This window comes from Leptinotarsa decemlineata, unplaced genomic scaffold, assembly GCF_025532065.1.
Source record: "Leptinotarsa decemlineata unplaced genomic scaffold, Ldec_3_MD MMD2_tig00026347_RagTag_RagTag, whole genome shotgun sequence".
In the NCBI taxonomy this organism is placed as follows: domain Eukaryota; kingdom Metazoa; phylum Arthropoda; class Insecta; order Coleoptera; family Chrysomelidae; genus Leptinotarsa; species Leptinotarsa decemlineata.
In genome coordinates, this window is record NW_027412698.1 from 3,716,755 (window position 1) to 3,742,437 (window position 25,683).

The window sequence follows — 25,683 nt, forward strand, 5'->3', positions numbered from 1 at the left end:
TTGCCCGCGGCTTCGCCCGCGTAGAATCTGGTAGTTGTAGTACTAATTAGTACTATGTTGCTGTATCGCTGCTGTTCCAATGTTTTGACAGAATCAGAATAAACGAGCTTGGGTGTGCGCAGCGTTATAGAACAGTGCTTTCAAAAAATTGTTCAACAGCACCATCTAGTGGTGAGTTACAGAAAAATTGATAGCCTAAAATCCTTCTCTATGAAAAATTACTTATACATGTCATCATCACGATCGGTTGATGTGGAAGTTTATCACGTACCAACTAACCAACAATCATCCATTTTTATATATTGGATTAATTTAAAAATACGATTCTGAAATTTTTACTTTCCAAAAACTAACCTAATAAAATATTTTGGTAAAGTAAAATGTGAACAAATTCAAGTAGCCAATATGTTAAATAATGTTTATGAAAGACTCAATATCACCGAATGAGATGGCAGGTTCCTGGAGGATATCATTATTAAAATTTTCTAATAAAAATGTTTCCAAAACCGCCCGATACGTGTTTCACTGTATAGGAGCTTCCTCAAGCAGGAGTGATGAATGAATTACTCTTTCTGTTTGAAACATAAAACGGCTCTTCAATACACGATACTTCCTTTAGAATATGAATAGAATTGATAATGTCCAATATGGCCGGAATCTATAATGGAGTACAAGCCGTGAATGCAGAAAGGACTGAGCTGGCCGAGTTCGTACCGTGCTTGGCTCACTTTGAATCTTATAGGTGTTCATTCTGGCTCATTATGCCAGAAAGCTATTAACTTAAGCTATTAACTTATTTGGACTGATTAAAAAGTATATTGATATTTGTTGACTCCACTACTAGGTGAGACGTTATGAAAAAGTATGTTATAACACATTTGAAAGGAAGTAGTCAGACGAGATTGTCGGCGAAACATCTTACTGTGAATGTCCTATTAAATAATTCGACAGTAGTGGAAGCCTTGGAAGTTAGGCAAACTTTTCATGCTCCAGAAGCTAAATACAAGGCAGGTAATCTCTTTACTGCTATAAAAAATTAAATGTACGATTAATTGACCTATTTGGGTGAATATTCTTCACTTGTCCGTGCAGTCGCACTAATTAATGGTCTGCTCGAAACCGCTCAAATGGAACAAAACACAATGAAATATTGAATAAAAGAGGCTGGACAAGTCGATGAGAAACTGGTGTTTTTTTTTAACAAACAAATTCTGAAATTTAAAACACATTTTGATGAGATTTGTGAAGATAAATTACAAACACTCTAACCTGTTCAACTATTTTCTAAAGAAATGATGATGGTATTTGATGGAATCATATCAGACATTTAAGAGAGGTTTCATTGTGTTACCATGCTTTTTGCTCCTCTTATTAGTACTAATATTTTGAAAATGTCATATTTTGAAAATTAGCTGTTTTTTGAATGGATTGTACATTTTTTTTTAATCTACTGAAATAATATATTTGAATTACGCACTTGACAGATAATATGTAAAACAGTTTTTTGAATATGTAGCTTTACTTCATTCATTTCAATCTATTATTCAGCTATTTAAACTGATTTTCTTTTTGAAATTTGGTACATAGTTCAAAAAAGGTAAATAAAAAACGGGTACTTACAGAACGGATGAGTATTCGATGAGTATTCGCATAATACTCTATAATGCTCAACGAAACGTAGATTATATTCTTTCCATTCGTTTCTAATGCCTTCTTTCAATTCTTCTGTATTTTTGTATACGTTGCACATCATACTGCTCTCAATAGCGGTTAATAATTTTAAAAGGTTTGTATCGTCATGTTTGCTTTTCAGTTCTTGAATAAGTTTATAAAAACACTTAAATTCAAATGCTCCTGCCATTTCTTCCTCAAAATATATTATTTCACTGCCGTAATACTTCAATTTCAACTTCAAATTTGATATTTTCAAATTTGGTGCGAACACTGATGACTTTTATTCAGCAATAACTTTATAAATAATAGAATTGCCCCCCCCCATGCCCCCTCCCGGGTTGTGTGCCCAGGTCGCAAGCTCCCTCCTTACGGAATCGCTTTCGTAGGTTTGGACCTGGCGACCCTTTCCTTCCACCCCCGTTTCTTAAGGAAACGATCCTCAATCCAACTGCTAGGCACTTCAGCAAGATTGATATCTAACCTCTTTTGGTTGGAAACCAGCCTTTAGGTGCTTTTATTTCCCTATGTGACTTCGTGTTTTTGTCGCGGTATTCCTAACTGAATTTTTGCATGGGGGCCCCCAAAAACTAACCGGCGGCTATTGTTGTTATGACGGGCGTTCCTCAGCGAGTCTGAGGATTCTGGAATCGCGGTCGATTTGTTCTGTGGTGAACTTGCTGAAAGAGAATCTGATTAGTTATACTTATCGTAGTCGCCTTACGGCGACTAGCGGGGGCGGTCTTTGGTTCTGTTTTGTCGGCCTTGGGTGTTTGTCCCTTTCTCGGAACCTGGGGTCATCCATGTTCAACGCATCGTGTAGATCGCGTAGCGCTGGATTGTTGTGCGATCTGATTCTGTCGAACACGCTTTCTGCGTGTTCTCTCATATACACGTCCACATATTGCGTGTCCAGGTCTAGGTCTCTGTATATATATCTGTTTGGAACGTAGTACGGCGCGTCTACAGCGGCCCTTACGCTCGCGTTCATAAACGACTGTATCTGCTTCCTGTATGTCTGAGCGCACTGGCCCCAGGCAGTGCAAGCATACAGTATTATGGGCATGAGGACGGTTTTGATCATTAGCAACTTCACTTGCAACCCCATGTTGCTTCTGCGTCCTATGATCGGTGCTAGTCGTTGTCTGGCATGTCTAGCCATTCCAATTCTCTGCCGTACGTGAGACTGAAATGTCAGTTTCCCGTCTAGGATGACCCCCAGATATGTCGCTTTGTTGGTCCACGGAATCTCTTGTCCGTTGAAGGTGACGTTGCCTTCCGGTTGTACCTTCCTGCGGGTGAACAGTATCGCCTGACTCTTGTCAGGGTTTATACTGATCTTCCACAGTTTGGCCCACTCCTCTAATCTGTCTGGCTGTTGCTGCAAGTATCTTGTAACATGTGCTTGGCTCGTGGATCTCGCCAGCAGTGCCGTGTCGTCTGCGTAGAGCGCCAACTTGTTGAAGTTGTTCTCCGGCTTGGGCACGTCCGCTGTATATATGGAGAAGAGGTGCGGCGAAAGGACTGCTCCTTGTGGGACCCCTGCTTCCAGTAGTCGAATTGTTGATAATTCGTCTCCTACTCTGCATCGGCATCGCCTGTCAGCTAGAAAAGACTGTATTAATCTTACCATTGGTTTTGAGTATCCGAAGTCGCTCATTTTGGCCAGTAGTCCTTGGTGCCAAACTCTGTCGAACGCCTTGAAGACGTCTAAGAAGATTGCACCGGTGTTGTGTCCTTTGCCGAGATTGAAGCCCTCGGTGGCAAAGTCTACTACCCTCAGGACTTGAAGCTCTGTCGAGTGTTCTGATCTGAAACCGAATTGCTCGTCCGGGAGGATTCCTAGCTCTCTGGTTTAATCTTCTAGTCTTTTCAGGATGATACGTTCCGCCACCTTGCTTATCCCTTTCAAGCCGACATTATTTTTTTCTAAAATACACTTTATTGTATCAATTGAATTGTTGTTTGTGTTATGAAAAACAAACAAAAAATGTTGAAAAAAAAATTATTGTTTCGTTTTTGCAAAATTTAACAAAAAAATGTGGTTCCATATCAGGACCACAAGGAAAATCAAACATAAAACTTGAAAAAAATCTAATTGAAAAAATCAAAATTTTTGTTGGAATTTGAGAAAACAGTTAGACTTTTCGGTCAAACAAAGTCCGACATTACAACTGGAGCAGTGCCATCTTGTTCGGTGGGGCTCCGAACGTGAACTACAATGTGCGCATCTGACTTTTGTACCATGAATAGGCATATGTGCACATTTGTCATACTTTATTTCAGGTGGAACTGATCTCTTATAGTGGTTTGGAACATCCTCCAAACTTTTTCTGCCTTTTTTAGGTATTGCTGGATCAACACCGATGAGTCCTGCGGCTACAGCTAGCCTGAAATCTTTCAAATTTAGACTTTTTGTGGGTGACCGGTCTCTGAATATAATGAAGCTATTGACGATGCTCAAGTCTAAAATGTGCCAAAACAATCGGTGCCACCATTTTCTTGATTTCCTATTCACTTTATATAAAGATAAGAACATATCAGATTGATCCACGTGCCCCATATGAGCATTATAATCGTGCACGAGCTGAAGACATGCAATATTTTGAGACGAACCATCTTTTTGTTTTCTAGAAACAGTTTGGACATCATCAGGACCATGAAAATTACTTGAAAATAATACAGGTTTATTATCCATCCACTTTATATAAAATATTCCTTCCTTACTTATCTTCCAGAGACTAGTACCTCTAAGCATTTTATCTTTATTATTTGTTATGTCTTTGGGTTCTTCTTTTCGATTTTTCCTGATTGTACCACAAGCATAAATATTTTCCTTCAACAAATCACGTAACAAAGGGATAGTTGTGAAGAAGTTGTCAAAATATACCTTATGGTACTTGCCCACAAGCGGACGGGTCAAATCTTTCACCACTCTTGAGCCTAAGCTCTCTTGAACTCCATCATATTTCCCTGTATAGACTTGAAATTGCGATACGAATCCCGACTGATCTGCCCGTATCCAGATTTTATATCCTCTTTTGACCGGTTTCATAGGCATATACTGCCGGAACCCAATTCGGCCTTTGAATTTCACCATTGACTCATCTATACTTTGGTGTTCGTTGGGTTTATAACTCTCCAAATAAGTTTTTGAAAGAATATCAATCAACGGTCTGAGTTTATATAGTTTATCAAAGCCAGCCTCACCCTTTTTCGGTTGAACTGTGTATATTGCTCAAGAGCCAGTCAAATCGATCACGAGACATGCTCGAAGAAATATATGGATCCCTCATCTGTATTGAAGAGGACCAATAATCTCTATAACTCGATTTCTTCGAATCATAAGATTTATACCCAGGAAACATCTCATTTCTTCTGCGTCTGTTGGAAGAAACCGTTCGCCGTACCGCTGAGTTCCATACAAATTTGTTTGAAATATCAGAATATCAATGAGGTCCGGGGTGAACAATTGAAGGAAAACATCGGTAGGACTCTCAGCATCAACAGAAACATTTGGGCCCACATCTTGCCTAAATGAATGTGCTTTATTAGCACAATTTCCATCTTCAGTCCATTCGAAAGGTCTTGTAGCAAAGTTTATTAGAGGAAGTTCATCTTCGCTATCAAATTCATAATTTATTTTACTGCTTGCAATAACTGTATGCTGGATAGGTTCATTATCGATAATATTTTCTGTGGGCTCAATATTTTCAATAAGATCATTGGTGCCTTGGTCCTCCAGGTCGTCAATATCGATTTCCTCCAAATCATCTACGGATGGAGCTTCTGAACTAAATGAGTCAATATCTGAAGGAAGTTCGTCCAAAAAAGCATAGACCTCATCTGAAGTTATTTTATTCAGGTTCATGATTCAATCTGAAAAAAATAAATGGAATAAATAAATAATGTACAAACTCCTAGTGGTTTCTTTTGGGACCACGTAGTTTTCTAACCTGTATCATATAACCACTAAATTTTTCACTCAAATGGGACCTTACCTTATAATTTATGATACTGAACAAACATAACACGCACCTCAATATAATTGACAAACATCAGAAGCAGACAAAATAATGTTTTCAAAATATTTGTTTACATAGGTAACGCGCGACCTTGTCAGCTATTCAAATGTACCTCACACTTACGGCGCTTTAAACTAACTAAAATCAAATCAGCGACGACAGAAGTATCTAACAACGTATAAACATCTGTGGTCCCAGCTAGCGCTTAGTAGGCAATCAGGAAAAAATCTTATATTTGTGTTACTTTGACGGGACCACCTGACGGCAAAGGGTTATGGAAGGTAGTAAGCTTATTGGCCTGTGGTTGTCTGGGAACAGGTGATTCTTCTTGGGCTTCAGTATGTGGATAACCGTTGCCTCTTTGAACTGGTACGGGAAGTGCTGCAGTCTGAGTATAGCATTTGTTATGTTCGCTATGGCTGTTATTTCCTTGCGCGGTAGTATTTTCAGTGCCCGGTTTGTTATGTTGTCCGGGCCTGGAGCTTTCCGAGTGGATAGTCGTCTTAGTATATCTTTCACTTCCTCAGGAAATGTCGGGGCCAGGGTTTGCGCGTTGTTAGTTCGTTGTCTCAGACTTCGTACCGTTCTTTCCACCTGTCTCTCTATTTCTTCTACTTCGTCCGTGAACGGGACGTTGTCCGCGAATGCTTCCGCCTTCTCCTGGTCAGTGTAGACGATTCCTTGCTCGCCGTGTATTGGCGGGCATGGTTGTCGAGGTCCTTTCCTGAGTACTTTCTGCATTCTCCATGCAGACTGGTCTTCAGTGTTGAGTTCTTCCAGGCGAGTAGTCCATTGTCTGTTTCGGATTTCTTTTAGTTCTTCTTTCAGTATCCTGTTTGCTCTTTGCATGCACCTTTTGTCCATAGGTGCGCGAGTCCTTTGGTACCGTCTTTTTAGGCGTCTCCTTATCCTGACCAGCTCCAAGGTTTCTGGTGGAAGCTGTTCTTGGAAGTTGAAGCGTTGGGCTGGGACTTCCCGTGCGCTTATTTCTATTGTTTGGATGATTGCCTGTTGCAGCTGTTCTGTGGCGTTCTCCAGATCCATTGTTGTTTCGATGCGTGGTATCTCACCCATCGCGTTGTGTATAGTGCGCTGGAATCTTATCCAGTCGATGACTCGCTTTGTTGTGTTGTCTGTTTCCACTCCACCCCTTCCTATTGTAAATAGAATGGGGTTGTGGTCTGACGAACCTTCATCTAGTACTTCCATCTCCGTAGTTTCGATGTTCTGCACTAGTGCGATGTCGAGGATGTCCGGGACTTGATCTTCGTGCGCGTAGTATGTTGGGGTGTGCGGTGCTACTACCGCGATGTCCTTGAATTCTTCTAGGATTCTGCCTAGGTCTCTGCCTCTCCTGTTTTCATTCCTGCAGTTCCAGTCGCGCGACTTTGCGTCGGTTCTTTCTAGTCTTATACCTTGCGGAGGCAGGTATACCGACGATATTCTCAGCTGCTCGTAGTTTCTCAGTTTGACTCTGATTGCTACTGCTTCTCCGAGTTGTACTTCTGGTTTTCTGTCTTCGTTTTGTGTTAGATCTGTTTTGACTAGTAGCGCCGCTCCCCCTGCGGCGCGGCGCCCCCCTGGCCTATCTGTCCTGTATATGTTATATCCTGGGATTCGGTAGCTCTTTTCACTCCTTAATCTTGTCTCCTGCAGTGCCATAATGTCTATGTCTAGACGCGATAGCAGCTCCAGTAGCTCGTTCCGTTTTTCTATGGACCCGTTTATGTTCCATGATCCTAATAGTAGTCTGTCCGGGACTCGAGTGGGCATTACTGTCGACCGGGTGCTTGAATTAAGGCGGCTAAGACCGCTTGCTCGATCTTTTGCTGCTCAGTCGTCAGATTTCCTAAGATTTGGACCAACTCGCTTCCTCCGGTTTGTTTTGCCTCCGGTGCTGGTTTCCTTTGAGCTGTTTGCTGCCGGGGCCTCTGACTCTCCGCTTGTCGAGGCCTGCTTCCTGCTATCTGTGAGGGTCTGGGTTTGGGGAACATTCTGTACCCCCTGTAACTTGCCGGGTGCGCACCCAGGCAGTTTGCGCATTTAGCTGGCTCTTCTCTTTTTTTTTGCATTCTCTGGTCTCATGTTGCTCTCCGCATTTTACGCAACGTGCGGTTGCGTGGCAACATCTTTGTGCATGCCCGAAATATTGGCATCGGTGGCACTGCCTTATTTCTCTTTTGTTTATTCTTTGCGGCTCCGCCCGCACGATCAAATTTACGCATGTTCTTAGTGCGTAGACTTTTTCCTGGTCTTTAGGCACTTTGACCAGGAATAGCGGCAGTATTTGCCTTGTTTTTCTGGACGTCATTCTATGACATTCCAGAACCTCGAACCCTTGTTTAGTTAGGTCTGCCGCGACGTCCGCTTCCTCCACGTTCTCCGGTGTCCCCCGGATGACTGCGTGGAGTGGGATTTCTTTTTTTAAGGTATAGGTGTGGAATTCTAGGCGGAATTCCTCCATGTATCTTGTGGCTTTGCGCCACTCTTCCTCATTATTTGTATGGATGTATATTCCATCCCTGGTGAGTCTTGCTTTGTTGTACCCGATTTTTCGGGCTTCGAGGCCTTTGGAAATCTCGTTCCACCGTTTGCTGTCGTGGACAACTATCGGTGATGGTGACATGGGGTTTGTATGTGTTACGCTCGGATTCGTATCCGAGCTTGTTGGTACGCCTTGTTCGTTTGGCCTGGGGGTTGGCCATACTGGTGTCTCCGGGGTTTTTCTTCTGTCTGTTGGCACGCTTGGTTTTGTTGTGGGCGTTGCTTCCGCTTCCATTGCTATGGACGTTGTTTCCGTGTCCATTTTTGTGTCGTCTTGAGTTTCGGCCTCGGTTTTCTTTTTTGCCTTACGGCTTTTTTTAGATTCCACTTTTTGGACTTTCTCGGTTTTGTTTACCTTTTTCTTGTCCCCATTGTCCTTGTCCTTCTGTATTTCCTTTTTCTCCTTCTTCTTTTTTACTTCTTCCTTGTCGGTTTCCTTTTTTGATTTCCTTCCTTCAATTTTGTCTATCCTGTCGATTAGTTCTGCTATCTTCTCATCTTTGGCCTTACTTTCGGCTTCAGCTTTTTCTAGCCTCTTCCATGTCTCTTCTATTACTTCCTGCAGTCTCTGTGTGTCCGTCTCAGATCAGAGACGAACACACAGATCAGATCAGAAGTCTTCCTCTCAGGGCGTTTACACTTGTGCTAGAAACATCAAAACACGTTATAATGACAATTTAACATTACCATCATCTGGAACAAGTGGTTCAATTGAGTTATATAAGATGTAAAAACGGTTCACGTTCACTGAATAGCACCTCATCGATATCAAAATGCCTATGGCCTTAGTGCTGAATTATTAATGTGGCTCATTTTTTGCAGACGATTTTAGGGTTTTCAAAAACGTGAAAACGGTTAGAGACTATATACTCCCACAGAAAGATCCAAACAATATAGTTTAATGGAGTCATGATAACAAACTTTCATTCAACATAAGGAAATGTCATGTTCCAACTATGAATAGAATGAAATATCTGGTTATTTTTAATTACACAATGAATAATGAAGTACCAGAGCGTGTAAAGGAAACCAAAGAATTGGCAGTAAATTATAATTCTACTTTTTCTTTAACCATATCAATATTACGAAATCTGCTGATCAGATGTTAGGGTACATTATCAGAGAGTATGCATCCGAAGTTTGGTCAAACGTGAATTTAACTGTTTAGGTGATCTAGAAAAACTGCAAAATGAATTGCTGAGATATCTGTATTTTGAATAATATAAAGGGCCGGATTATGGGATGGTGCGAACATCAACACTTGGAATAAATTTTAAAATTATATCTCTACAGCAAAGGCGTTTTTTTTGACTATTTTGATATTTTTGTATGATATTTCAAACAATAGAATAGATTGTCCTGCAATTTCATCAATGATACCATTCAATGTGTCGCTGTGACGGTTCGTTATTTGGATTCAACTACCCTTTAAATTTATAGGTATCTAGATCGTCTCTTGCATACATGCTCAAATTGGTGTCTTAACATCAATTTATCTCAAAACAGTTTTCTTCAAATAATATTGAATTATTTACTCAATATTATTGTATAATTTTTCCCTGCGATTTTTGTGTATTGACATTTGCGATTATGAATACATTATATTGTAATTATTATGTACTATTATCATTATGTATTAGTAATAAACTGAAATTATATATTTTATTTATGTTATATCCAGGTTGTTAGGTTAATCAGCTCTGGTGAGGTTATGAAATTGCAGAAGGTGTACATAAATAAGTCATCAGGCAATTTGATTCCAAAGTTCGTACAGACAAAAATATAATATTTAATTTTCGGTACAGTAAAGTATATAATAGAGATGCTTCGAGAATAGAGATATTTTTTTTAAATTGAGAAATTCAATTATCTGCGGGTTCTTCGCTAGACGCAGACTCACGTATTTGAGACCAATAGAAAGATCAGACGATAATATATTAACTTTCATCTGTAACTGTTGACAGCTGTGCTAAGCGAAATATAGTTTTCCGTTGGACCACGTCATGTGTGGGCTAGTTCTGCTAAGAACGACAAAAATTCAGCAACTGTCTTGCTAAGGCGTGGCCATAGGCCAATTAAGGATGAGTTTGACAAATCGAGACCACCGAGAGAAAAGATAACCTCTCGTGATTGATCGAGGAGGGTACCCGCGATTGCTTTGGATTTTTTGGGTAGACAGTTGGGGAGTCGAGCGTAAATTTCGTTCAGCGAGCGTAGTCAAGTGTTTCGAACAAAATAAGTTATTTTGAGTCGAGTGGTGTCGAACAAATATATAAAGATTTTAAATATTTTGTTTATTGTGCCGTGAGGGGGATCGAAAGTGTGTGAAGTTTGAGCGGGAATCGAGCAGTGTAATGCGAAAAAATATATAATAATTACGTATGCCAAAACCGAATATAATCGTGTTAAAATTGAGCTGATATCTTTTTGGATAACCTACAGGATTCACCGCTATGAACTAGAAAAAGCGGCGGTAAGTTACTTGCCCATGTGTAATAATCGTTATTTGAATTTTGGAAAGGAGTTAGCCTCAAATCAGTATACAGAGTGGATCCAAATAATTGAGTCATAGTTAGGCAGTGGTCCGAAAGTACAGGCCAAGCTACGTATTACAGTTACTTTCGTATATGGTAGGAATTACTCAAGCTCCTTTCAGAATTGAGTTAACATTCGAAATTTGATGTGAAGAAATCCGCATTCGGTGACGGCGGCTGCCAAATAAATGTAACAAAACAATCATGGCAATAGCAATAGGGTTACAAAGGGTGACAACTAGCTAAGTGCAAGCAAGTGGTGAGACCATTCCAAGGACTGATGAATAAATAGAGAATAAGACTAGTTCCTACAATGGTGACCTAGTAAAAGTCCAGTTACTACAAAGATAATCAACTCTGGAGTCGCAGAAAAGGTCTACAAAATCTGCCAGAAGATGTCTATATGTTTTCAACAAATGACAGCATATTGCCGCGACAGGCAGATTTCCAGTCGTTGAAGTACTGTAGTGGAAAAGATGGTGAAACTCTCAGTAACGGTAAAGACAGGAATCACTGGGTATCCATCACGTCACAAAAAATCGTGTTCAATTTTCTCAGCAAGCCAATAATACGACTGTCGAATTCAATGGGTTTATTAGGTTTTCAATTTTCAATTAAAACAACAAAGGTAACATATAGGCAGTTATATGTAATAATTTTGGATAACTCGAAAAATTGTTTAATTAAAGATTTCATACGGTCAAAATTGTAAATTGCTGGAGCATAAAAATGATGGTCCGTTCTACCATAGTGATGAATTAGCTAAGCTAAATTTTGTGGATTGACACCTCGCGATAACAAGTCAGCAGGATTATCTTTTGTACCAACATGATACCATTCACTGACTTCTGTAAGTGATTGTACTTCTGTTACGCGGTTTGCAAAGAAAGTTCTCCAAACATTCGGTTCTTCCTTTATCCAGGCCAAGCTAACTGTTGATTCCGTTCAAAAAAATCGGGCATTAAAACTTATTTGAATGGATTGATATGTTTTGTCAGCTAGATTTGCTACCAGGACTGCTGTACGCAGTTCTAATCTGGGTGTACTAATATTTTTGAGAGGTGCTGCGCGCGATTTGGTGCACAGCATATTTGAAAAATATCCTTTGTTTTCAATGAAAACTCTAAAATATATATCTCCACCGCACGTCCTTTCGCTTGCGTCGACGAATGCATATAATTCAATCACGAAATAATAAAAAAAAAATCGGGTTATGGTGTGTTGATAAAATGTAATTCTTCCTGAAATTCAAACTATATTTTAATGTTTTCAGGAACTTCGTCGTCCCATGGAGCCTTCAGTTTCCATAGCTCTTGCATGAACAACTTTCCTGATATTATAATCGGATTTATAAGACCTAATGAATCGTAAACTTGACAAATTATTGAAAGTATTGTTCTATTTGTTAACTGTTTTCAGATTCACACAACACTGTAAGATGTCCATTTTGGTATTCCAATATTTCCTATTGGTAAAATATTGATTTCTAATTGATCATTCAATTTAAATTTGTTCAGAATATTGAAGTCACTACATAGCCATTTTCTTAGATAGAAACCAGATTTTGAAAAAATTGTAGAGAGATCTTTCTGGATCTGTATTGTGAGTCTCCACCTGTGAGAACGTCATCAACGCAAAAATTTTGTCTAATTATATTACTGACGATAGGATACACCACTTGCGTGGTGAGGAATGAAATAACCTTCATTTTGTTTTTTATTATTGTCGGACAATTCACTCATGTGACTTAATTCTATATAGTCACTCATAAAACTTACATATTCTTCACGTTAGTTACTATTTTTCAACAATCTTTTTTCTAATTTCAAAAATATTCTCATAGAAATCAATATCGTCAGTTTTGAATGGCATTTTTATAATAAATTTTCCGTTACTATCCTTTTTTAAATTACTTTCAAAAACTCACTCGCGATATATATCTTCATTTGACATTGTTTGTATTTTACCTGGCACTTGTTCCAAACTCCAAAAACGCGCGAGTTGTTAATCTAATTCACAGTCAAGAGAATTATTGGAATCTGGCAATAAATGGACTCAGAAGGTATTTGAGGTTAGCCCCAAATTTCCAGCGATAATCCATCCTAAACGAGAGTTCTGAAGTACAGATAAGTTAGGTCCTAATATTTTTTGAGCAGAAGTTAAAATTGTTCAAAATACTTGAGACCGTAAAATTATATCTATATCTAAAAGGATTTGGAAAAGCTGAATACACTTATTTGAATTAATGAATCGAAGAGGTTTTGTATTAAAGTGTATAATATATTAAAATTCTTGCAAAGCGCTTTCGACTTTTGTCATCATCAGTGCTCACCTGAAAGTAAGTGATCTAGTTGAAAAAGGGAATTTAGTGAAATTGAAGTTGTAAAATTTTTTAAGGTTAAGAAATTTGGAAAAATTGTTTGAGATTACTTACTTGTCAGGCAACAGGAAGTATCAAGATAAGTGAATTGTACATTGTAATATTTAAATTATATAAAACAAAATAGGCTTATAGCCAAGAAAATACATTTTTGGATTCAGGCCATGTGGTTCAGTCAAAGTATCTTATGAAGAAGGACAACTTGAGACAGAATGTGTCAAGTGTCATGTTAAAATAATGGTACCAACTTGAGGAGTGGTCCATTATAGGTTTAAGTGAATATGTAGAGGAAAAATATTGAATAAATTATTAGTAAACTGTGATTAATTAATAATTCATAATCCTCTTATGAAGGGGAAGGAAATCTCTGTTTAAGTTTACTTGAGTATTCAAACAATGATCATTGTTAGAAAGTTCTTTAGAAATCTCCAACTCTTCAAACAAGTCAAGTCTAAGGAAATTTTTATTATCTATTTTATGTAATATTTTGGAATTTCTATTGGGACTAAAGTTGTGGTTGTGAAATTTTATGTGGTGGCCAAAAGCAGATTTATCAGGTTTTTTTATATGTTCATTAATACGAGTGAAAAGAGGTCTACAGGTTCTACCAATGTAAGATGCCGAACAATCAGAACAGTTAAGCTTGTAGACTCCGCTACAGTTTAATTTGTTGATTTTGTCTTTAGAATTTACTAAAAAGTTACTTAAGTTGTTTTGAGATTTAAAGGAAATTTTTGTACCAGGTATGGTATTTTCTATAAATTTGGAAATAACAGTACACATATTTTGATCAAAATAAGGTAAGGAAAAATATCTCACAGAAGGTGAATTAACTAAGATGGTGGAGTTAAAGGCCAATCTTCTATCTGATCTGAGTTTAAATTTACTAATTAATTTGTGAATAATGTATGGTTGATAACCATTGTTGACAGCAATCTGTTTTAAAGTATTTAATTCTAAATTAAAATTGGAGGGAGATAAGGGAATGTTCAACAATCTGTTAACATAACAATTGAAGGAAGCCATTTTATGTTGCATGGGGTGAAATGAATTGAAAGGAATGACATGATCAGTCTGGGTTGGTTTTCTGTAAATGGAAAAATCTAGTTTGTTGTAAGTTTTTGTTATAGTCAGATTTAAAAAGTTTAATTTATTGTCTTGTTCTATTTCAAGTGTAAATTTGATTTTGGGATGTAAGTTATTTAAGGAGTCAAGGATATCATGTGCTACATTAGAGTTGCCATCTATGAAAACCAAGCAGTCATCAACATATCTGTGCCAACTGAGAATCTTATCAATTTTATTAATTATGAATGAATTTTCTAAATTTTCCATGAAAATGTCAGCCAAGAAAGGTGAAAGAGGGTTACCCATTGCTAGGCCATCAGGTTGACTGTAAATTTTTTTGTTAAAGACAAAAAAATCTTGGGAAATGCAAAATTTAAGTAAAGTTAATATATCTGTTTTGGTGAAGTCAGAAGTTAAGTGTTGAGAAAGCAAGTTAGAAACTAAAGGTAGGGTTTCAGATTTTGGGACAGAAGTGAACAGGTTGCTAACATCAAAGGATATCATGAGGGTGTTGGAATTAGGTTGAAAGTTTTTGATTTTATTAATTAAATCTAAAGTGTTACTTACTTAATTGACAGGTTTGTAGTTGGTTACATGTTTTATCACTTGTAAGACAAATGTTGACAAGATAGAGACAGGAGTATTGTAAAAGCTTACCACTCGTCTGATTGGAGTACCATCTTTGTGTATCTTCGGGAGACCGTATAATCTTGGAATTTGTGGATTGCTAGGGATTAAATTGTGAGTTTTATTGAATTCAAAGAAAAGGTTTAAACCTTTTCTTTCAACTTTCAACCTAATTCCAACACCCTCATGATATCCTTTGATGTTAGCAACCTGTTCACTTCTGTCCCAAAATCTGAAACCCTACCTTTAGTTTCTAACTTGCTTTCTCAACACTTAACTTCTGACTCCACCAAAACAGATATATTAACTTTACTTAAATTTTGCATTTCCCAAGATTTTTTTGTCTTTAACAAAAAATTTTACAGTCAACCTGATGGCCTAGCAATGGGTAACCCTCTTTCACCTTTCTTGGCTGACATTTTCATGGAAAATTTAGAAAATTCATTCATAATTATTAAAATTGATAAGATTCTCAGTTGGCACAGATATGTTGAAGACTGCTTGGTTTTCATAGATGGCAACTCTAATGTAGCACATGATATCCTTGACTCCTTAAATAACTTACATCCCAAAATCAAATTTACACTTGAAATAGAACAAGACAATAAATTAAACTTTTTAGATCTGACTATAACAAAAACTTACAACAAACTAGATTTTTCCATTTACAGAAAACCAACCCAGACTGATCATGTCATTCCTTTCAATTCATTTCACCCCATGCAACATAAAATGGCTTCCTTCAATTGTTATGTTAACAGATTGTTGAACATTCCCTTATCTCCCTCCAATTTTAATTTAGAATTAAATACTTTAAAACAGATTGCTGTCAACAATGGTTATCAACCATACATTATTCACAAATTAATTAGTAAATTTAAACTCAGATCAGATAGAAGATTGGCCTTTAACTCCACCACCTTAGTTAATTCACCTTCTGTGAGATATTTTTCCTTACCTTATTTTGATCAAAATATGTGTACTGTTATTTCCAAATTTATAGAAAATACCATACCTGGTACAAAAATTTCCTTTAAATCTCAAAACAACTTAAGTAACTTTTTAGTAAATTCTAAAGACAAAATCAACAAATTAAACTGTAGCGGAGTCTACAAGCTTAACTGTTCTGATTGTTCGGCATCTTACATTGGTAGAACCTGTAGACCTCTTTTCACTCGTATTAATGAACATATAAAAAAACCTGATAAATCTGCTTTTGGCCACCACATAAAATTTCACAACCACAACTTCAGTCCCAATAGAAATTCCAAAATATTACATAAAATAGATAATAAAAATTTCCTTAGACTTGACTTGTTTGAAGAGTTGGAGATTTCTAAAGAACTTTCTAACAATGATCATTGTTTGAATACTCAAGTAAACTTAAACAGAGATTTCCTCCCCCTTCATAAGAGGATTATGAATTATTAATTAATCACAGTTTATTAATATAATTTATTCAATATTTTTCCTCTACATATTCACTTAAACCTATAATGGACCACTCCTCAAGTTGGTACCATTATTTTAACATGACACTTGACACATTCTGTCTCAAGTTGTCCTTCTTCATAAGATACTTTGACTGAACCACATGGCCTGAATCCAAAAATGTATTTTCTTGGCTATAAGCCTATTTTGTTTTATATAATTTAAATATTACAATGTACAATTCACTTATCTTGATACTTCCTGTTGCCTGACAAGTAAGTAATCTCAAACAATTTTTCCAAATTTCTTAACCTTAAAACATTTTACAACTTCAATTTCACTAAATTCCCTTTTCAACTAGATCACTTACTTTCAGGTGAGCACTGATGATGACAAAAGTCGAAAGCGCTTTGCAAGAATTTCAATATATTATACACTTTAATACAAAACCTCTTCGATTCATTAATATCTATATCTGACATGTTGCTAGCTTGAGTCCTTTTGGAATATTCAATATCAATTTATCAAAGGTCATTTTTGGAAGACACTCTTATTTTATCAAGTATTAAACAATTAACATTCATAGAAAAAGTATCACATAGAGACAATAAGTGTAAATTAACTTGGTACTTTATTTTCATTTTACCTTGTCCTACACCTTTGACTGTATGAGTTATGGGGAATTTCTCAATTTTCTATTTATCGCACATAGATTTGGTGATAAAACTTCTTTGAGATCCGCTATCTAACAAAATTCGAACTTCAAATACGTTTTCACCCACCTTTAGAACATTTTCAGACGATATTATCACCATACCATTTTCAGCGGGCGATAAATGGAGGCAAAATGGTATACCATTTTCACACAGAACCATAGTTTGATACATTTCATCAGTCTAATATAATATAAATTGGTTTGGAATTCATGAAAAAATATTGAAAACATTAACCGAAAATAACAATTTTATTTAAACAAAAAACTGAAATTACAAATAATAACATAAAACCAAAAAAATAAAAATTGAAATATTGATGAAAGCTGAAAATCAAATATTATTATTAATGAAAAATTAAAGGATTCCAAACCAAGTTTTGTCACAACGTTTCGATTGTTAGAATCCACAAAAGTCTTCGGGTGATGGACTTATTCCTTCGAGATACAAGTATTTATAGTCCATTCGAGTGCTTCCACCTATCTCCTCTTCTCTCTCTCCGCTTCATTGGTTTTAGCGGGAGATGGCCGTTTGCGGCGTAGAGATAAGTAACATATGGAAACCTCTAATCAAACGGGAAAACGACCAACTCCCGCCAAACAAAGGCGTTCCACGCAACATACCGCCACCCTTGAAAGCACCAAGTCTATCAAATGATATTGTCTGGTACACTGTTTATTCTAGGAGGGTTGCCGGATATCAGTTATCAATTGGCAGTAAGCACAGTTTTTGCACTGCGCGTTTGGTAACTCCCGTGGATGTTTTAACACTGACCACCCGGGTAATTCCATCTGAGCCTGGGTGAAGTTTGAGTACTCTTCCTAACCGCCAATGCTGGGATGGAATGCATTCGTCTACGAGGATTACCATGCATCCCACCTTGAGAATGTCATCAGAATGCTCCTTCCATTTTGAACGTTGCTGAACCTGGCTCAGGTACTCGTGGGACCATCTTTGCCAAAAATGTTGGGCGATTTGTTGCAACCGTTCATATTGTGTCAATCTATTTGCTGGAAGCTCCGTTAGATCTGTTTGGGGAATTGATGTGAGGGTTTCGCCAATGAGGAAATGACCAGGTGTTAGGGCACTAAGGTCGTTTATATCGTTGGATAAAGGAGTGAGTGGACGGGAGTTCATAACGGCTTCTATTTGAGTAAAAACCGTTGTTAGTTCCTCAAATGTTAAATTACTATTACCTATGACTCGAGTCGCGTGGTATTTCGCGATTTTAACTGACGCTTCCCAAAGGCCTCCGTGGTGGGGACTTCGGACAGGAATAAAATTCCAATCAATTTTGTTGTCTAATAGGAAATTAGAAGTCTTCTGCTCAGAGATAAATTCAGACAACAAATCATAAACTCGTTTCAATTCATTTTTAGCCCCCGTAAAATTAGTTCCATTGTCCGAATATTTGACCTTACAAAGTCCACGACGCGAAACAAACCTCTTCAGAGCATTAAGAAACGCTACACTGCTGAGATCACTCACTGTTTCCAAATGAACCGCCTTTGTAGTGAAGCAAATAAAAATACATAAATATGCCTTGATGATTTCGCGATTTCTCAATTTCCCATTCTTAATATTAAAGGGTCCCGCGAAATCTATCCCCGTAATAGAGAAAGGTCGATTTTGTGTAATTCTATTCGCAGGAAGATTACCCATAATACCATTCATACTAATAGGATTCGCCCTAAAACAAACTAAGCATTTTCTTAAGACGCTGCGTATAGCCATTCTCCCGTTTATTGGCCAATATCGCTGACGTAAAGATGCTAAAAGAGCTTGGGGTCCAGAATGCAACTGTCGATAATGTTCCGTTAAAATAATTAGTTTCGTTAATGCGTGGTTTTGCGCTAAAACCACTGGAAATTTTTTATCGTACGAAAATTCCGAATTTTTAAGTCGACCTCCAACGCGTATTAACTGATCTGAATCACAAAAAGGGTTGAGAGACGTCAATTTAGAATTTTTTGGAATTGCCTTTTTTCTTTCAAAACAATAGATCTCCTGTGGAAACATTTCCCTTTGAGCTATTTTTAATGAAACCATCATCGCGTGACTCATTTCTTCATTAATAATTTTCTCTCCTTTCCGATTGGATGGTTTCATTCGACAATTTTTATAAAACCGTAAAATGAGTGCAACCACATGCTGAAGGCGCTGGAGTGAAGAATATTTTTGAAATATGTCGAAATTGAAATTCACTGTTACAAATGATATCTTCACCTTACGCCTTTCAGGTGCATTTTCCTTTAATTCGCTGTTTATGCGAGAATTTTGCCAATGACATTTTTCCAATGATAACCATTTAGGACCGTGCCACAATGAAAAATAACTTTCAAGTTTGGACGGTTCGATACCGCGAGATACAATATCCGCTGGATTGTATTCGGATGAAACGTGACTAATATCGGTATGATTTTGAATTTCAGAAACCCTATTGGCTAAAAATATTTTCCAAATAGAGGTGTACTGATAATTCTAATCGTGGTAAGGATACGGTCTTTAGAGGTGCTACTCGGGACTTTGCTGTGAGTAATGTAACCGTACCCACCCTATTACTTGCGAAGCTTCTCAGATAAATGCATGCACCATATGCTGACTGAGAAGCATCACAGAACCCATGTGAACACGTTCCACAGAACACGTTCGGCATTCAATACTAAAGCTTGCCGCGGGATTTTTAAGTTATTTATCATAGGTAGTTGCTTACCTAATTCAAGCCAAGTATGTGTGATATGAGTAGGGGGAGTCTCATCCCACTCAACGCTCAATTCCCATAATTTCTGCATCATAAGCTTTGCGGTAATTGTAACAGGTGCAACTAATCCCAAAGGATCGAATATTTTTCATATCGAAGATAGAATCGAGCGTTTCGTGATTGGACCGGGTATTTCCACAGGAGACAAGTCTCTGTCGACTTCTTGTAGCTTGTGGCTATGTTTGTAGAAGTTTCCATTCTTCTACTTTTCTTTCTTCTGTCGTGCAGACATAGGTTCCTTCAGTTTCTCTTTTCAATTTCTTCCGGCAAGCATGGCTTGCAGGACTGGGAATTTCGTTAGAATTTCCTGCAGCTGCCCTAGGGCCGTTGGGAGACCTTCGGGAGAGCTGTGGGAATTCTCCGTTGCGGACACGGCTCTCGCATATGAGATTCCGTCTATGACTACATTTTGCCTGGCTGTCCTCGGGTTTGTGGGCTGCCGTCTGTCATTTGGCACGTCAGTGGCCGTTTTTTTGTTTTCTGAGCGTTCTGGGCACCCGGAGAAACTGGCTGGATGCTCGCCTTTACAGTTGAAACACCGCATGGGCAATTTTTTTTGTCTTCTACACTCATTTGTTAAGTGTCGTCCGGCACACTTTACGCAAGCAGGAACTGCTTTACAGTTCCGATGTGTGTGTCCGAACTTCTGACACCTAAAACACTGTCCTACTCTATTCCTTGGGCGTTGTGTTTCTGCACTTACGCGGACATTTTGTAATTCTTCCACTTGAAAAATGTTAGTTTGGTTTCTAGGTACCAAGACTAATACAAATGGGATCGGTTTTCTATTTGACTTGCTCATCCGAGCAATGGAAATAACTTCAAAACCTTTTCCTTGAAGTTCGGTCTTTATGTCCTCAGTTTCCAGGGATTCTGGAACTCCCCGAAAAACGACTCTTAGAGGCTTATCGGCTTGTACTGAGTAGGTATGATACGGTATTTTTCCTAAATTCATCTATGGTGTTTAGATGAACTTTGATCCCATCGTTTGTATTTATCGCCCGCGAGATGGAAATGTTCTGCGCGGAGGCGATCGAATTAAATTCTTTCCTTTTTTCCTTCGCCCGTATTGTTATTGGCGGAGGTTTTATGGTCTTTTGTTTTGGTTGTTCTTGTCGAGTTCCCGTGGCATCCTCGACCTTATTTTCCTCATCTAATTCCATCCTTTTGGTTTATTATCGTCTTTTGTCTGGGGATTAACCTTCTGGGCTACCTGCTTATCCTTTTGTTTAGGCCCTTCCGGTTCGCCCGAGTTTTGTGACGTACCAGGTGTGACGTCATCGGGTTTACTTTCACTATTCCTTTCAGGTAAGGAATTTTTGCTCTTTTTCTTTTTTGGTTGTTGTACCGGGCTTATTGTTTTTCCACAGAGGGCTCAGGCGTGGCCGCTCTTTTTTGGGGTATGCTTTCTTCCATGATTTCTTCATCCTCTGAAGGAATGCTGTCGAAATCCGGATCTTCTATGTCGTTTTCGTAGCTTGGCAAAGCTTCGAAAAGCTGGTAGTACTTTGGCTTGCGATTTTGTTTGTTATTTTCCATCACTTTCTCAAAATATTTATATGACTTGGCCAGCTCTGAGCTGGAAACGTCATATCTGTCTAATAATGCAGCTACTAGTGTGAGTACTGCGTCTCTTGAATTGCTTCTCCGGAAGTAGTGAATATGATTCAATAATTCCTCCATTATTAACGCTTATCGACCTAAAGCACTTTTAGGGGATAGCGGATTATAAAACTGAAAATGTCACTTTTGTCACTATCGATGTTCACTCATCAACGTCTCAATCGCAACTCATATGTTCCATTCCTTCTGACTTGCAACATCCAATTTACGAGAGATCAAATAGATTAATTAGGTATCCCAGTTGTCAAACGGTTCTCCCAAAGTTTTTAGTGAACGTGTATGTTTCTGGATGTCATCCGTTAATTTTCGTAAATTGGCACGAACGTCCCTAACAATGGCTGGCGCTTCAACTAATGCTCTGACGTGGTTTTTTATGGTCTATAATTTATTTTCATATCTAAACTTTAATAAGTCCCATGCGTTTTCGTAATTACTTTCAGTTACTTCGATTGCCTCTATAACTTTTGAAGCTTCCCCTTTTATACAACTTATGAGATAATAGAATTTTTTTATTTTGTCCATTGTGGCGTCATTATGTACTAACGCTAAAAACATATCCCTGAACTGACCCCATTTCTGGTATTCTACATAAAATTTGGGTAATTCGAGAGTTGGAAATCTAACATTGGTTGCATTATTGACCGGACTAATCGTTAAAATTGGTTGCTGGGATGTGTTTGTAACGTTTCCTGTATTATTTTCACTTTTAACCCGTTTTATAAGTAGATTTGCCCTCTCTATAATCTCACAAAATTTATCTTCGAAATTTTCACGTTCAGTACAATTATCCAATTCGGTTTCATCCAAAAACTCTATTTCACCCTGAATTCTATCGAAGTCTAACCAAATTTGCTTTGAATTGAATTGAATTGAATTTATCAGTGAAAGTATTGAACCTCGTTAAGGCACTCTTAACTTGTGCTCTTTCTAAACGCAATTTTCTCAATTCCTACGTCATAGCTATTTTTCTCTCAAACAACGATTCACGATAAGTTGGAGTTATAGGAAAATCGATATTTTTACGATAAAATGACAATACGATACGATAAATGATATCAAACGTTTTTACCCAACTAGAGCACAAAATATGTAGAAAATGGAAAAAATGATACAGACGGTTTGGTTTGTCTTCGGTGTTCACGATGGATTCGATTAATTTCTCCAATTCCTTAATGCCTGTTTACTTCTCGCTGAGAGCAGTGTATTTTGTACCATAACTTGAATGATAACCATTCGGCTGAAGGACCATGTTTTAATCTCGATGTTTCCTTAAACTACTCCGTTTAAATGATTCACTAACTCATGACAATTAACTTTATTTTGAAGTGATACAACATAAAACGTGTGGAAAAATATGCTACAATGAATTGCAATGCGTTCTCGTCGATGGACTCGATTTAACTCCCCCAAAATCCTCTTGTCTGGTCGTCACTTTGCCTGGCACACCCCGCACCTCACCGCTCTTGAGGGTTGCAATAAAAATACCTCGGCTAGCAGGCAGTCCTTAACATAATTTGGTTTTATGCGTAAACAAAACAAAGGCGTGCCACGCAACACCGCTCTTCATGCCGAAGTATAGTGAGCAATCCAGGCTTTTGATTTTGCTGTAAGAGCTGTTCAACCCTACCATACTTATTCCTGAAATAACAAGCGTGGAAAAATATAAAGCATAGGAATAGGTAGGTAATTCATCTAAAAATGATTGCAATTTCACGAGACATTCTCATATCGCTTGACACATAGTGTGCCAAAGCAAAATTACAAGGTGCTTCAAAAAGATCTCCTTTCTCAATTGAAGTATTATTGAAAAATACCATTTTTCTATTATACAGACTCCACCATTGTTTCCATTCCTCATCGATGGATTCCGGAGAAATTTTTAAAACCGTGATATTGGCTGACTTTCGGTCAGCCACACGCTTTGTATAAAGTTTACTCGTATTCATGCACCAGAAAACAATCATTTCACATAAAAAGTAGTGATGAGACAACTCCATTTCTCCTTAGTAACAGTGGCATATAAAATTTTGTTCTATTCTGCCAACGAATAATAAAACTGCATATCTGGGGGCGAGTGTTGATTAATAAATATATATGATTAGGTTGAATAAATTATTACATTAAATGGATGTTTAGATTTTATGAATTTATTTTGTGAAATTTTTACTGAACTCATCGTTATTTTATTTTTTTTCTTTGGTCTTCATTGCATATTTAGTATTGAAGGTATTATGATACATAAAGTCTACTGTTCATGAAGAATATCAATCCAGTTTCAATGTTGCTGATATATTCAAAATTTTAGTCATGGTATTCTTTAGTTTCGATGACCACTGAAGTATGACTTTCTACAATATATCTTGCAATAAATATTAAGTACGATGAAAATTCATTTCTTCGACTCACTTCTTTATAAATGTTTTCTCACGGTATTTCTTTGTAGGAACAGCTTATTTATATATTTTTACCTCATTTTGATTGAAAGTAATATTCCTGTTTGAAAACACTTACCAAACATTTCTTATGCAGCTAGGAGTAGCTGAGCTGGTGGTGTTAGGAATGAACACGCATCAAGAAGCTAGGATGTTTCCTTTTCTTTGATTAGATACATTATTTCAATTGTTAGTGACATTTCGTTTATTTTTATAGTATACTGTTCTTTTCTAGTATAATCATTTGTTATACCAGTATTCACTTGATTTTTTTATTCATCCTTTTCACTTAATTTTAAGACAACCATTTTGTTGAATAAAAACCAATTATTATTACGAGTAAGACGCAAGTACATTATGTTCACCAATTACAAAAAGTATACATACCCTAGTATCACACACAGGAAATCCAAGATTGAGATTAGATAGCTCTTTCCGCAAAATAGGGCATGGCCACATCTACTTTGAGCAAATTAGGAAATATTTATGGACCAATGTTGAAGGTGCCGCATTTGGATACTATCAAATAATAGCATAGAGAAAACCTACATTTTCATTTTTTTTATCGCTTTTCTGAGTATTAAAGGAGAAATTACAATATCTTTCAACTTTGATAGTACGATTGATTCATTTGTGTGAGCCAGCTCAAAAAGAAGTCGTTTTAAAAATGTGTTTAAAAACATAATTGGACTGAAATTCTTATAAATAAAGTATATTTCAATCGAGAATCACAACATATTGAGTTTTTATTAAGAAATCATATCACATGTATGAATGGACTGACCCGTTACTTGATGAAAACTAATAACAGTATCCATGATGATAAATAAAACAATTTTCACTAACAATTTTAATAATCCTAGAAGCGTTACGCTACAAATAGTTTTTCAGAGCTTTTTTGAAACTGTATATTGTTTTCCATCTTTTTATATCATTTGGAATTGAATGAAATATTCTGGGAGCCATTACCATTGTAGTGGTATATTGATTTTTTGTTGTGAATATACTACAATAAAATATTATACTGTATGTGTACATACACAGTGGTTTCAAATATAAATAGGAATGGTGAGATCAAAACTCTGAAGGTTTTGAAGTGGTATCTACACGATGTTCTATTAAAAATACCTGAGATAGCATATGATGCGCTTTTGTGCTATGAACCCGTCGGATGATGAACTGGATAATCCCCAAAACTGCACTCTGTATCGCAGTTTTCAATATATCTGAGTGTGATATATTCTCATCAGTTGATCATTACTAAGGATTGATATCGGATTCCTGATCAGATAAGAGAAATAATTGAGTTTAGATATCAGCAGTCGGCATGTTTATATGATTTTCTAGCGATATATTTGTTGTATTACATGAGTATTGTTTTATTGTTTCATTTTCTCTTTCAGGAAATATACTTGAGCAATTTTGGTCAATGGTGCTTTCTTTCTTGAATGTTCATCAGGGTGAAGGGGGGTAACTGTGGCAAAAAAATTGTGAATTCACTATACTTAGTCCTAGTTATTATATTTATTGATCAATTCGGTTTTAATTTAGTACACTTATCCATTCGTGATGTTAAAAATGATCCATACATTGTATGATACATATTGGAATTCGGTCGTTATGAATTGATTTTTTTTTTCAATCCCTTGCGATTGCCACAGTTACCCCACATATTGGAGCAATTGTGATTTCGAACGTGGGAAATATGACATACAGAATATTCTCTGTGTTAAAGTTATTGTAGATTGAGAACAAAAATATTCACTTTAGGATTTTCTGTGCTTAAAAAAATATTTTCATATACCAATGAAATACATAGAATATCAAATATGAGACACAGTCGAGAAAACATTATTCCTAAAATATATAAAATA

General features: G+C 37.1%; 1 long non-coding RNA gene across 1 annotated transcript; it reads right to left on the reverse strand.

Moving 5' to 3' along the window:
- Positions 1-22,677: 22,677 nt before the first annotated feature.
- LOC141486119 (uncharacterized) lies at positions 22,678-25,055 on the reverse strand. Its single transcript, XR_012467659.1, has 2 exons — positions 24,938-25,055; positions 22,678-23,015 (listed from the first exon to the last, which is right to left on the reverse strand). It is a non-coding gene; the product is annotated as an uncharacterized lncRNA (long non-coding RNA).
- Positions 25,056-25,683: the final 628 nt, after the last annotated feature.